The sequence below is a fragment of the Podarcis muralis genome, chromosome 9 (genome assembly GCF_964188315.1).
Source record: "Podarcis muralis chromosome 9, rPodMur119.hap1.1, whole genome shotgun sequence".
NCBI lineage: Eukaryota > Metazoa > Chordata > Lepidosauria > Squamata > Lacertidae > Podarcis > Podarcis muralis.
In genome coordinates this window covers 17,788,296-17,801,976 of record NC_135663.1, presented here as the reverse complement: position 1 = coordinate 17,801,976, position 13,681 = coordinate 17,788,296, and the positions used below count along the sequence as shown (strand labels likewise).

The following is a 13,681-nucleotide window of genomic DNA, read 5'->3' as shown; positions in this document are numbered from 1 at the left end:
TGGATTCAAAGGGCTTACTTCAGAGTAGACATGGTTAGTGTTGTTTACTCAGAAGACAGACCTATTGAATGTTCAGTTTCAGTGGAATAAAATACCCCCCCCCCCCCGGAAGTAATTTTGTGGGCAAGCTGGAAACTGGAGTATAGAAGCAAAATAGCAGGGTAATGTGGATGTAGGAAGAGTGCGAAGTAAGCCACAGACTCACAAACAGGAATCTAAGGACCAAAGAGGGGGGCACAAGGGAAGAATTACCTGGGGAAAGGGATTGTTTATCCACTCTGGCAATTGTGAGGGGAACTCCTGACAGCACTCAGCACCCTTAACAAACAGTTCCCAGGATTTTGGAGGGGAAGCCATGACTCTTAAAGTGGTATGGTGGGTCAAACCCTATTATCCCTGCTTGAATGAATGGCAGTGAGCAGAAATGAGGTGGACACAGCTCGCTTCAAGCAGTGTCATACATTTTGCTAACACCAGCCTTTCCACATTTATATCCTCAACTCCCACAAGCAGAAAATAGTCACACCTTGGGGAAGGGAACATAAGAAGTGCCCTATTGGGTAAGACTTCTCAGGTGACCAAGCAGGTACTCATAAGAATGGTACTCAGATACTGGAGATGATAGGGTAGCAGGTGATGGAGGATCCCAGGATACATAGGAGACCTCTCCTCTGATGGCGGATGATGTTCCTTCTCAGGGATGATGAAATTACAAGCCATCTGGTCTTTCCTTTGTGCACTGCAGCCCTTACCCGCTTGCTACCCTCTTCTCTAAAGTAAGGCCTTTTTTCCCTTGAGGAAGGAGAGGAGAGACAGACAGACAGACAGGGCTAGCTAGCCATTGAACCCTTTCAGCCAGGCATCGTCATCCTGGCAGAGTCCCTGACAGTAATGCATCTGTAGAGGGGACAGAAAGTGAGAAGGAGTAATGTCAAATGTTCAGCAATTACACTGATTTCTGCAAGGGTTTCCGCCCTCCCTTTCAATATCTGCAATTCCATTTTGCAGAAGACCTTTTTGTCAGCACTTCTGCTAAACCATCACTTCACCCAATTATGCTAGCGGCAAAACATCAACATTTAAATAGATGAAATACTTCAAAGAGATGGTGGCATGCTGCAAACGGCATAGCACATAAACTGTCTGGGTCAGGTCACCATAAAAACAGGCCTCCATTTATCCTTTCTCAGCCATGAGCTTTAATTTGGTTTTGGTTTTTAAAGGCTTTATTTTTTTTACCCTTAAGTGAGATCAAAGGCAGAGAACACAATTCTGCAGTTTCCACCATAGCGACATGTTCAATGACAGCTATTTCCTGCACAAAATGGGCCCATATGTTCTGAAGGACTAAGCCGGTCAAAATGCAGCAGTGTTTGATAAAGCAAAACAATTAAGCATGTACACAGAGACTCAAAGAGCAAGACATGCCCTGCTCACATCTTGCAGTTTCCCAGAAATCTGAAGAGGGCTACTTTTTTCAGATCTCAATTGTGAACGGGGAATAAGACAATATTCACTCTTTCAGGATGAAGGCAAGGAATATTCCCAGTCAATAGACATACAGCCAGAATGGGGATCCTTTCTTTAGCCTTGGGCCACATCCCCTCATGAACAGCCACATGCCAGTGGTGCCAAAATGCACAGAACAACGAACTACATTCCAGCCACAGAGAAGCCAGGCGTTTCTACACATAGACAGGAAGGCACACATTTTTCTCCATCCTCCATCTAGACAAGCAAGAGTCATTATTGCAGTCCAATGAGAGATTTCATCAAAGGAGAAGCACATGAGGGATCTAACTATGCCACAGGTCTAACTACTCCAGCATCCCATCCTCATCTTGGGAAATTTAAGGGAACACAGGCCAGGAACATAGAAAGCTGCCCTAAGTCAGACCATCAGGGGGTCCATCAGGGGTCCATTGTCAACAGGGGTTGGAAACAGTTCTCCAAGGTTCCATGGGAAGATGCTTGGGATTAATCCTGCAACCTTAGGCATGCAAAGCAGATGCTCTGCCACTAAGCTATGACCGTTCCTACTGCCCTGATGGTGATGGTCATCCTCTTTCATTTGTCCTCAGCATTCGGTACTCATATATACACTGTCTCTTTATCTGGAGGTTTCATTTAAGCTATCATGGATAGCAGCAATTGATAGACCTCTCCTCCATGAAACTGACCAATTTTTCTACTTGCTGGTAGCAAAGGACAGTTGGGTATCAAAGTCCTATTGATGTGATGTGCAGAAGCTCCTGAGCCATGCTTAATTTCATAGCAGCTGAGCTATTTAAGCTAAAAAGGAACTGTTCAGGCCTCAATATTATTTTTTAAAACCTAAACACTCCAGTACAGATGTCTGCTATTTTATTTATCATAGTGGGCTTCTTTAATGTATAAATAACTTTCTGGAGCTCACACAAGCACAAAATATTACAATAACTGTAAGCCAATAAATAAAGAAGTCCAACAAACACAATTTCAAAGAAAATTCTTAAAAATTCACCAAGAGGATTAGGGACAGCTGAAGCGAGTTTTTAAAACCCACACAGCTAAGGATTTTCTCAGGATCTAAGAGAAAATGTGGTTCACAACACAGAACTACCAAAAAGAACTGAAAATAACCTTCAAGTCATTGTTTTTCCATTTTACCACCATGTATGTTTCAATGAGGTATGTGTAAAATTAGCGGGGGGGGGGGGGGGATGAGTTAACCTTCAGTGTCCTTCACAATTGCTGCTCTTCCATCTTCAAAATCTGCTTACTGACCCTTGATCAATTATAAATCTGTCATGCTAGCTCAGTTGATTAAAATCACATTAATAGCTCCATTTTGGAAGACAGCAGTAGGCACAGGGGGGGAAGCAACTACTGGTAAACTGGTGCCAACGTGCACATCTGCCAAGAAATTAACACGCTTGCAGCTAACAACTACAGTAACCTCAATATTTGCTTGCAATTCTGTGGATGTTATTGACACACACATACACATAAACTACAGTCCAAATATAAGACTGAAGACACATTCACACCATATATTTAAAGCACTATGACACCACTTTAAAGTCATTGCATCCCCCAAGAATGCAGGGAGCTGGTTAAGTGTGCTGAGAGTTGTTACAAAGCTACAGTTCTGAGTGTGGTTTAACAGTCAACCCCTTTTCACACAGAACTCTAAGAACTGTAGCTCTGTGAGGGGAATAGGGGTCTCCTAACAATTCTCAGCACCCATAATTCTTTGGGGAAGGCCGTGACCATTGAAAGTATTGAAAGCTGAGGCTCCTGAACAGTATCTTGGGCTGGGGCATTGTTTAGGGGGTTTTGTTGGGAGACGGTTGTTGCCGTTTTTTTGTATCTTCATCTGGGATCTTATGATTTATGTGGAAATTGTTCAATTTGTTCGAGTACTTTTTGATGCTGTTTATTGTTTATGACTGCTTTTGTTATTTTTGTAGTTATGTATTTTTTTTATATGTTGCAATCCGCCTTGGGCATGGCTTTAACTTTGGAAAGGCGGCATACAAATAAAATGACTGACTGATTGATTGGTATCCTAGCACATCCAGTGTATGGTATAAATGGTGTCTGATTGAAACTGAGGAGTTAAAGCAAGCTAATGCAGGTCACCATCCTCATCATCATTGTTTAATCGATTTAATATCTTCACTTATTGCCACATAAAGACTCTGCAAATGACTAAGAACGTTTTAAAAACACCAAGAAGAAAAAATATTACATTAAAAACCATACAAAAATCCACAGAATGTGCCCACACTGCATGCATATTTTTCACACACCAAAAAAGGATGACATGTATCTTCTCATGACAAAAGATGATCACTTTTCAAAAGTGAGGAAAATATTTGTGCAACAGACCCCCTCCTCCATTTGGGATCCATCTTGGAAGTCTTAACACATGTACTGCGGAACCTCGGGTTGCGAACATGATCCGTGCAGGAGGCACATTCGCAACCTGCAGCGTTCGCAACCTGCAGCGCCACATCTGCGCACACGCGTGATGCGATTCGGTGCTTCGGCACATGAGCAAAGCATGATTTAGCGCTTCTGCACATGAGCAGACACCGAAACCAGGAAGTAATCCATTCCTGAACTTCCGGGTTCGGCACATCCGTAACCCAAAAACGCACAACCCGCAGCGTTCGCAACCCGAGGTATGACTGTATATAAATATTGTGGGGATTCAAGAGGCACTCCTATATTGCCAGAGCCCTCGGATATGAGAACAGGATCCATGAAAGAGATGGCTGAAGGCAGCCAGGAAGTGGGGAGGAAGCCACAGTCGTCACTTGGGTCCTCCAGTAAGCCAGTTCCCTTGAGCCAAAGGGAAGCATTTGAATGGATAACAGCCTCCTCGTGGTTAAAGGATCTATTCAAGAGACAAATTTGACACGGATGGAAAGCTGCCTATAAAAGACAGCGACGGGGTTAGGAAGTAGACCCCTCAGTTCTGTATCTGTTACCCTCTCTATTAGTTTTGCCAACAGCCTTCATTTCCTTCACATCTTCAGTTTCCTTGGCACTTCTATGACTTCGGGTTGTTCTTTCTTTCCCTATCTTCATGCAATTACTAAACAATCCACTACCGGGAGAAATTGTAGCCTATGGTGATCCAGCAGGCCTGTGTTTACCAGAGGGAGCAAGCTGAGAACAGCCGCGTTAAGATCTGCAAGCAATTAACCATAAAAGATGGTGCTTCCCTGTGTTCCAGAACAGCTGAACCAAGGTCTCGGGAAGCATAAGTAGCAGACTGATAAGAGAACACCCCTTCAGAATGCACTTATCGGGCGTTTTTTCCCTGTAGCGCATGACATCAAACAACAAGAGCAAAAGATCATGGTGGGTCTGCCTCTCTTTGGCTAAAGTAGTCTTTGCAACATCAGTAATATGTGGGGCTGTCTGAAAAAACCATAAAGGGATTAGCTCTAAACAGCATATATTTTCTCCTTCATTGCAGATGCCGGAGGTGATGAGAGGAAGGGAAAGGGAGCACTTTCTGAAAACCAAATTAGGAAAAGTGGAGAGGTTGCAGGAGCTATTTTAACAGCTCGCAAGTTTACAAACTGTCAATTTCCATAACGCACTTGGAATACAAAGCTACCACCGTGAACAATCCCGGCATTCTCAGCACCGTTCACAAAGCACGAAGCTGCCTTTCTGTTTTGTGGCATTGATAGGAGACTATGAACCTAGTATTTTCTAAAAACAGTTGCACTCTCCTCAATACAAAGAGCCAATTAATTGCAGCCTTAGGAACAGTTGGCAGGCTTAACAACATGCAAAAATATTTTTTTGTGGGGGAGGGGGGAAAGAGAGAGCAGCAACTGCTAATTTAATGACCAGAGTGACTTTTCCTCTTTTGTTTCCAGCTCCTTCACAGCTTTGCTTTCTATAATATTGCAAAAATGATGGCATTGTCTTCCTGCTTCATTCTTTACATTATGAAATACATTCACACCTCTTCCTAGCAGATTTCATGCAGATGTGATTTTTAAAGGCAATGACAACCCCCTCCCAAAAAGGTGGATGTGCATTGCTTTCAAAAGTCAGTGACCTCCCATTCTGATACATAGCTCTGATCCGATGCTTCTGGAAATGCTTTTGACCCCACCATGCTCCCCATTAAAGGATTTGCTGTGCCATTTTTGTCTCCTTTGAGGGTAGTCTCTAAGGGCTGACCTACTGTGCCTTTAATGCCATGTGAGACCTAGGCATATGCAGGCACACATGAGTTACGTAGTTTCTGCAATCATGTTGTCTCCAAAAGCATAGACAAAGAAGTGAACATTAGATAAAGTCTGCATCTATCAGCACACATGCTTGGATGATGATGAGAATAATTATTTGAAGAGTTCTATACCACTTTTTAGGGGGGCGGGGGGGCGCTGTGGTCTAAACCACAGAGCCTAGGGCTTGCCGATCAGAAGGTTGGCGGTTCAAATCCCCACGACGGGGTGAGCTCCCATTGCTCGGTCCCTGCTCCTGCCAACCTAGCAGTTCGAAAGCACATCAAAGTGCAAGTAGATAAATAGGTACCGCTCTGGCGGGAAGGTAAACGGCATTTCCATGCACTGCTCTGGTTCACCAGAAGTGGCTTAGTCATGCTGGCCACATGACCAGGAAGCTGTACGCTGGCTCCCTTGGCCAGTAAAGAGAGATGAGCGTCGCAACCCCAGAGTCGTCCACAACTGGACCGAATGGTCAGGGGTCCCTTTACCTTTCCCTTGATACCACTTTTTACAAAATATGTCAAAGCAGTGTACAGCAATGCAAAATAATGAAAGTTCCCAAAATTGCATATTTATTATGCATGATTCAGTAGACCAAGGATAAATAACAAAAAGCAATTGGTGGAGAGTCCAGAAATGCCTTGGCAAACAATAATGTCTCTGACTACTAGCAGAAACACATTGCAGAAGGTGCCCATTGAATCTCTAAGAGGAGACTGTTTCATAATATAGGTGCCACCACAGAGAACATCCTTTTCCAAATCAATTCATTGGTGCATTGTCCTCCAGCACTGTCCTCCAAGCACAGTGGCAGATACACATAATCTTGAGCACACACTTTCATAATGGAAATTATGCACACACATGAAAATGGCACGGCATGATTAATAGGGAGTGGGGTTGCTCTCCTTGGCCCACCCTGAGCATTGGGCAGGTTGCTAGACTTTTGGCATCCATCTGTCTTGAGAGACAACAAAAGACGCCTCAAACCACTGTGCTAGCAGCACCAAAGTTACCTCCCTGGAACACAAGCCTGGGCAGTGGATTAAGGAGGTCTGATCCATTAGTGTGGGCCATCTGCAGTGAAAAAGCCAACACATGAGCAACTAAAACTGGCAGCATCTCCTCTAGAGATTGTCAGCATCTGAACCGACACTTAGTTCTGTGCTATGTTTGAGCAGAGACTCAACTGCTCACATAATTAAAAATCAGGGTGATTGGAATCATTTATGAACCGTTTATATGCCTCACATATGCAATTGACCTAATTGCACATCATTCCCCATTTGAAATCACAATATTACTAAGCACTCTAATGCAGAACGGAATCACTGTTATGCATGGCATATCCAGTTGCTCTATTTCACAACAGCTTGTATTGTTAAGCCTCTTGCTTTTATTTTTCACAAATGCAATGAAAATGTTTGCTATCCATGCACTTATTCACACCGGCAAGTTTTCAGGCTTCATACAGGGAATGGAGGAATCAATGATCTTTGTGGCATCCCTATTCATATCTTAGCTAGGCAATATACCAGGTTGCCATTGTCAGCAACAATGTTTGCAACCGCCTATCACTTGAATCACCTAGTTGGCATGGTTACTTCCTACAGCAACACTGGTTGCCTCAATATTGTCTAAAACACTTGCTATTGTTAAAAGTTTGCAGGGGGGGTAGAGACCTCACTAAACCCAAGAAATCAATAAATGTCAGAATCTAGCTAATATTTGGGATATTGAAGAGAAAGGATACAGGCCACAGTAGTTCTCCTGAACTGCGCTAAAGGAAATTACTGGGTTTAGACTATGCAAACTAGCCTGGCCAGGCTGGTTAAATATATGTCATTATGAAACAATGCCCAGGCATCTATCTATACATCAGGGAAGGTGCTCAGGTCTGTGCAAAACAGAGGGCGCCAAGGTAAGGGGTGTGTGGAAGGTGCCAGGAAAAGTTCACAGGAGGCTTGGGGTTTGGGGGCTAAAGGTGTGCTGGGAAAGAGAAGGAGGACAAAGCAAAACCATCTTGGGGGAAGCTGCACTAAAAGACTAGGAGCCATGCCTGACTGCTACTTTGGACCCAACCTTGCTGAAGCCGTGAGAGGGGCAACGAGAGACACTCTTGGGTTATAATGTTCTGCACCTCATCTACTTCAGACTTCCAGGTGTAAATATGTGCTCATAAATCATATTTCTTAAAGACACTAGCCTCTGCTGTGCCTCAATCTTCCCAAAGGAAACTCAATCCAGTATGCCATAAGCACCTGGAACCTCATGTAGCTGCTTGGCAGAGATTGGCAGAGAATGTAAAAACATAAAAAGAGCCTGCTTGATGATGCCAGTAGCATTCTGCTCTCACAATGGCCAGCTACTGTTTGGTTTGGGAAAACCAAAGTAGGAACTAAGTGCAAAAGTGCTCTCCCCACTTGTGCGAGTTAAACCAGACCTACTGCTGATGCCAACCATCAAGGCAGAGCATAGCCATCATAGCTAGTGGCCATTGATAGCCTTATCCTCAATGCCCGTTGTATGGATGGACAGGTGTGCATGTTTGTGCATGCAGAAACATCTGAGTTTCGCATGGCTGGAATATAATCAATTGGACAATGAGCTGCATTCATTGCTCTGCCTAATTTTTTTGCCTGTGGTCTGAGAGTGACTTCACATTATGGGAACATTATGGGGTGGGATTTATGCGGATATCCTTGACTCTTCACACATTCCCAACCTACACATGTTTGCCAATGCCTGAAGAGGGATTCTTTCTTTTCATATCCCAACATCATGTACAACTTGGGTGGTTGGTAGATGTAAAGGGGGGATGTTTAACTTTAGCAGTGGAGTTCTGGGAGAATTTTGCTACACAGCCTATGACTATTTCCTGACCAGGCTGAGGGAAGCTGGACAGCCCTAGGAACGGCCAATGAAGTAAAATAAGAGCAGGGAGCAAAAAGAAATGTTGGATCCTTTAAGTTGTGTTTAGTCTGCCTGATAAAAATTCAGACTTATCCGTCCATTTCAAATCCAGGCTTTATTAATCACGATTGATTTATTCATGAGCAAGGAATATATAATAATTAGGAATAATTATCATTTATCTTATATGCGTTGCCTAACTTGGTAAAATGCACACAGCATTTTTCTACTAAATACTATGTGTAAGATTTCTGATTTAAATCTTTTCCACTGTAGCAGAAATACCATACAATACCCCAGTGCAAGCTTCAGCTTATTGCCTACTGGGGACTTTTTGCTTTTGATATCTTTTTTTTCTCTCCCTCTCCTTTCATTTCCTCCCTCATCTTTCTTTTCAATTTCTTTTTTAAGCATGGCTTGTCAGATAAACCTAGCACAACTTTCAAGAAACTTTTTGCCTTTCATCTTCCTCCTCCCTCCATCTCTAATTCTCAGTCCATTGTGTGCTCAGGAAACCTACTTTAAATTTAACCTTGCTCTCACAGATCTCATTCCAATCAGACAACAACTGCTGAAACCACTGTGTTTACCACCCTAGTACAGCCCTGAAATATAATTTGAGCATCACATATAAATATAATAATTTGCTATGTTATCTTTGTTGAAACCGCAAATGTTGGCCTTTTGGGATATGGAGTGCTTTTGCCGCATAGCTAATCCAGCAAAATCTAACCTATAGCAAAGTAAATGTAAAGCTATACAGCAGAAGCTTTCCTGTTCACACATACCTGGAGTAGTCATGTGATAAGAATAACAAGAACCAGTCTATATTCAAGCTTTCCAGTCAAGCCAAGTCCTCTTAATCACTGGCTGTTTGAAAGTTTACCATATCTTGTGGATCTTCAGTTTCCATTTCACAATGAGGTTAGGGGCACCGCAGCATAAAAATATGCAAGGTGCAAGGACACCTGAGAGCCACATCGATCCTGTACACTAATACCCAACATGTTTACATGGGAAACATGAGAGAACTTTATGTTGTGCACAGGTGCTGTGATGGAAGTGGAGGGTATGAGTAGCACCACACCCATTAGGGTCTTTGCTCCCCGAGACTGCTTCCTCCTCTTCCAGTTATGGTCCAAAGCAGCCTCTCCCAATCTGGTTCCCTCCAGATCTTTTTGGACTAAAGCTCCCATCATTCCTGACCAATGTGCCATGCTGGCTGGGTCTTTGAGAGTTTGAGTCCAACAACATTTGGAGGGAACCAAGTTGGAAAACGCTGGTTTAGAGCAAACTTGGCAGTTCTCTGAAACAAATTAAGTGTTCTTGATCAGTAATAGTGGCAAACATCCCTGAAACATAAAGGTAAAGGTAAAGGGACCCCTGACCATTAGGTCCAGTCGTGTCCGACTCTGGGGTTGCGGCGCTCATCTCGCTTTATTGGCCGAGGGAGCCGGCGTACAGCTATGTGGCCAACATGACTAAGCTGCTTCTGTGTCATGTGGCCAGCATGACTAAGCTGCTTCTGGTGAACCAGAGCAGTGCACGGAGACGCCGTTTACCTTCCCACCAGAGCCGTACCTATTTATCTACTTGCACTTTGACGTACTTTCGAACTGCTAGGTTGGCAGGAGCAAGGACCGAGCAACGGAACCTCACCCCGTCGCAGGGATTTGAACCGCCAACCTTCTGATCGGCAAGTCCTAGGCTCTGTGGTTTAACCCACAACGCCACCCGCATCCCTGAAACATGGCAGACCCCTAATTACTGATCTTCCTTATTGTATGCAGCCACTGCATGTGAGAATGCAGAGTGTGTTCTAAGCCATCCTGTTAGCTCAGATGAGACAACAGTGAGGTCCTAGATGCAGCATGATGCAGAATCCTTGGCAACACATTGCAATTCTCTGGCAAATGTGTTGGGGCTCCTAACAAACAAGCTGATGTGGAAATGATTCAATGGTAGAAGGTCTGAAAGCCACTTCTTGGCAGGACAGAGCACAAAATACCCTGGCATTGCAAATCAAGAGCTTAGATAGAATCTCTTCAGCTGCACAGACCCTGGTATGCAGCTGCACCAATTCCAGGATCTTTGACAAGTTGCTTCCTCCAAAATGTTAGAGGAACTCAGGCATGGAGAAGGATGGGAAAAAGGAGAAAACATCTGCTCAACTCAAACAGCAATGAAAAGCAATGAACTGCCCTCACTGATATCTCAGACATACTGATACACAAGACCATTTAAGATATGTACGCATTTACCCCAACTATCCACAGGAACATATTCTTATGAAGAATGTTATATTTGTAACCTGGGCAATCCACAATTCTGACTGCACCTACTCAGAAGACTTTCTTGTGATAGTCACAGCTGGAAAAGATGCTGTCACAATTGTAGAAATCACCACCAGAAAGCTATGGCTGCACTGATTAATTGCCCAGGTCACACATGACATTCCCTATGCGAAAAGCATCCCCCAAGGGCACCCAGGGCATGTTATGTGAAGATTTTGTTCGTTTGTTTTGGTTTATATGAATTGGCCCATCTTCAGCTAGTTATTACTTCAGACAAGATAAACAAGATGGATTCAACTTCTCTAATTTTCATCCTGACAAAACTGCAGAACATTACTACAATGATGGGGTTTCTCTCCTGATATCCATCATCTAAAAGGCACAGCCTGCAGCTATATTTGTCTACCAGGCTCAGATGCTATTTTGGTCCTTCTGTGACATTTAAATAGAAGTGCAATCATTGCCAACCACATGGCCAGGTTCACTAGCTCTCATAAGCCTCCATCTCTTTGCTTTTTATTAAGAGCAATGCCATAATCATGTCAGTTCCTGAGAATTTAGATAGTTCCAGACTTTGTTCACACATATGTGCAGACCACTTATTTTCTCGATGGCAGCTACATGTGCAAATTGTCTCCATTGAGAAGCATTGTATTTCAAATGCTATGTTATGGAAGATCTATCCATGGTGTTAGATCTGTCCATTCACACATGCATATTATCACTTGAAATTGCAGTGGGGACTTGAATGTTGGTCTCCCAGACCCTAATCCATGGGTAGACAAACTAAGGCCCGGGGGCCAGATCCAGCACAATCGCCTTCTAAATCCAGCCCACGGACAGTCTGGAAATCAGCATGTTTTTACATGAGTAGAATGTGTCCTTTTATTTAAAATGCATCTATGGGTTATTTGTGGGGCATAGGAATTCATTCATTTCCCCCCCCCCAAAAAAAAAATATAGTCTGGCCCCCCACAAGGTCTGAGGGACAGTGGACAGGCCCCCTGCTGAAAAAGTTTGCTGACCCTTGCCCTAATCCAACACTCTAACCACTACACAACTTCCATGGGTTTGCAAGGTTACTTCATAACCATCCAGAGAAGTGTAGCCATTCAGCAATGAAAGGAGTAAGAAAAAGTTGGTTAATTTACATCCCCATCTCCTGTCTTTTCACACACCACTTTCCAAGTTGGCACTAGAAGGTCATTTAAGAAATTTGGGTTAATACTGTAAATATACATCTGAATCACTCCATTCTAGCTGTTCTAGAAGAGTAATTGCACACTCTGTTATGGCTGTAATTAAATTAATAGATTATCTTTCAGCTAATGCTGACATTGGATTGGCTTGCTACTGTAAGACAACTTATCAGCATCACAAAAAGAGCAATGATGTGGAATGATGAACAAAGAATGGCACTATAGAGAACCAGGTCTGCTTATTCCATTTTTTAAACAAATTATACATATGTTCTGTAGTCATGTAGTGCATAATATCATGGAAATAAATTTAACTGAGAACGGACTGAAACCTATTGTTTCTGCTCCAAATAAAATGCAACAGGTTCTCCCTTCAACAGCCATTAGCTCTCAAATAACTATTAACATGACAAATCTCTCTTCAGCATGTTGCTATTTCCAGTATCCCTTAGGAATATGTGGAAGATAAGGGAGAATAGGAACCGAAGGATTGTCTACAAGCCATTACTAAAACCAAGGAAATGTCAGGGGGCCACATGAGGGCCATGGTGTAACCTGAAGGATTACCAGGCTCACAAGTTGGAAGCTGGCGATCAAGAAGACAAAGTGCTTTGGAAGCTAGTGTTGTTTCAGAACTGGAGAGAACGTAATGTCAAATTTCCACCTAGCCAGTCACAATCTCTCAGCTTAGCCTCCATCACTTGATAGTCCTGAGGGCAAAATGGAGGGAGGCAAACCACACATGCTACCTTGGAAGAAATGTGAGGTGTAAACACAACTAATAAATGGACAGTTTTCTAGTATTTGTGCCAGGCCTTGCCAATCCAAAGACTTCTATTTAATTTACGCCCCACCGTTCCTCCAAGCAGTTTTTAAGTGCATGTATAGTTCTCATGGGACGCGGGTGGCACTGTGGGTTAAAGCCTCAGCGCCTAGGGCTTGCCAATCGAAAGGTCGGCGGTTCGAATCCCCGCAGCGGGGTGCGCTCCCGTTGCTCGGTCCCAGTGCCTGCCAACCTAGCAGTTCGAAAGCACCCCCGGGTGCAAGTAGATAAATAGGGACCGCTTACTGGCGGGAAGGTAAACGGCGTTTTCGTGTGCTGCACTGGCTCGCCAGATGCAGCTTTGTCACGCTGGCCACGTGACCCGGAAGTGTCTCTGGACAGCGCTGGCCCCCGGCCTCTTAAGTGAGATGGGCGCACAACCCTAGAGTCTGTCAAGACTGGCCCGTACGGGCAGGGGTACCTTTATAGTTCTCATCCCTGTTTCATTCTCACAGCAACCTTGTGAGGTAGGTTAGGCTGAGAGTGAGTGATTAGCCCAAGGTCACTCAATGATCTTCATGGCTGAATGGTGATTCGAACCATGGTCTCCCAGGTCCAAGACTGACACTCTAACCACTGTACCACACCGGCTCTCAATGTTGAATGCCTTTATTACCTTCAGTACTGAACAAGCACTCAGATGACTTGGTGTACGCTGTCCATGGTAGCTCACTAGGCTAGGTTCCAGCTTCAGACTCAGCCAGGACC

The 13,681-nt window shown here is 43.8% G+C and overlaps 1 protein-coding gene across 5 annotated transcripts in view; it reads right to left on the bottom strand.

Moving 5' to 3' along the window:
• The window catches only part of GRID2 (glutamate ionotropic receptor delta type subunit 2), a 798,573-nt gene that overhangs the window by 777,711 nt on the left and 7,181 nt on the right, over positions 1–13,681 (bottom strand). The window lies entirely within an intron of this gene.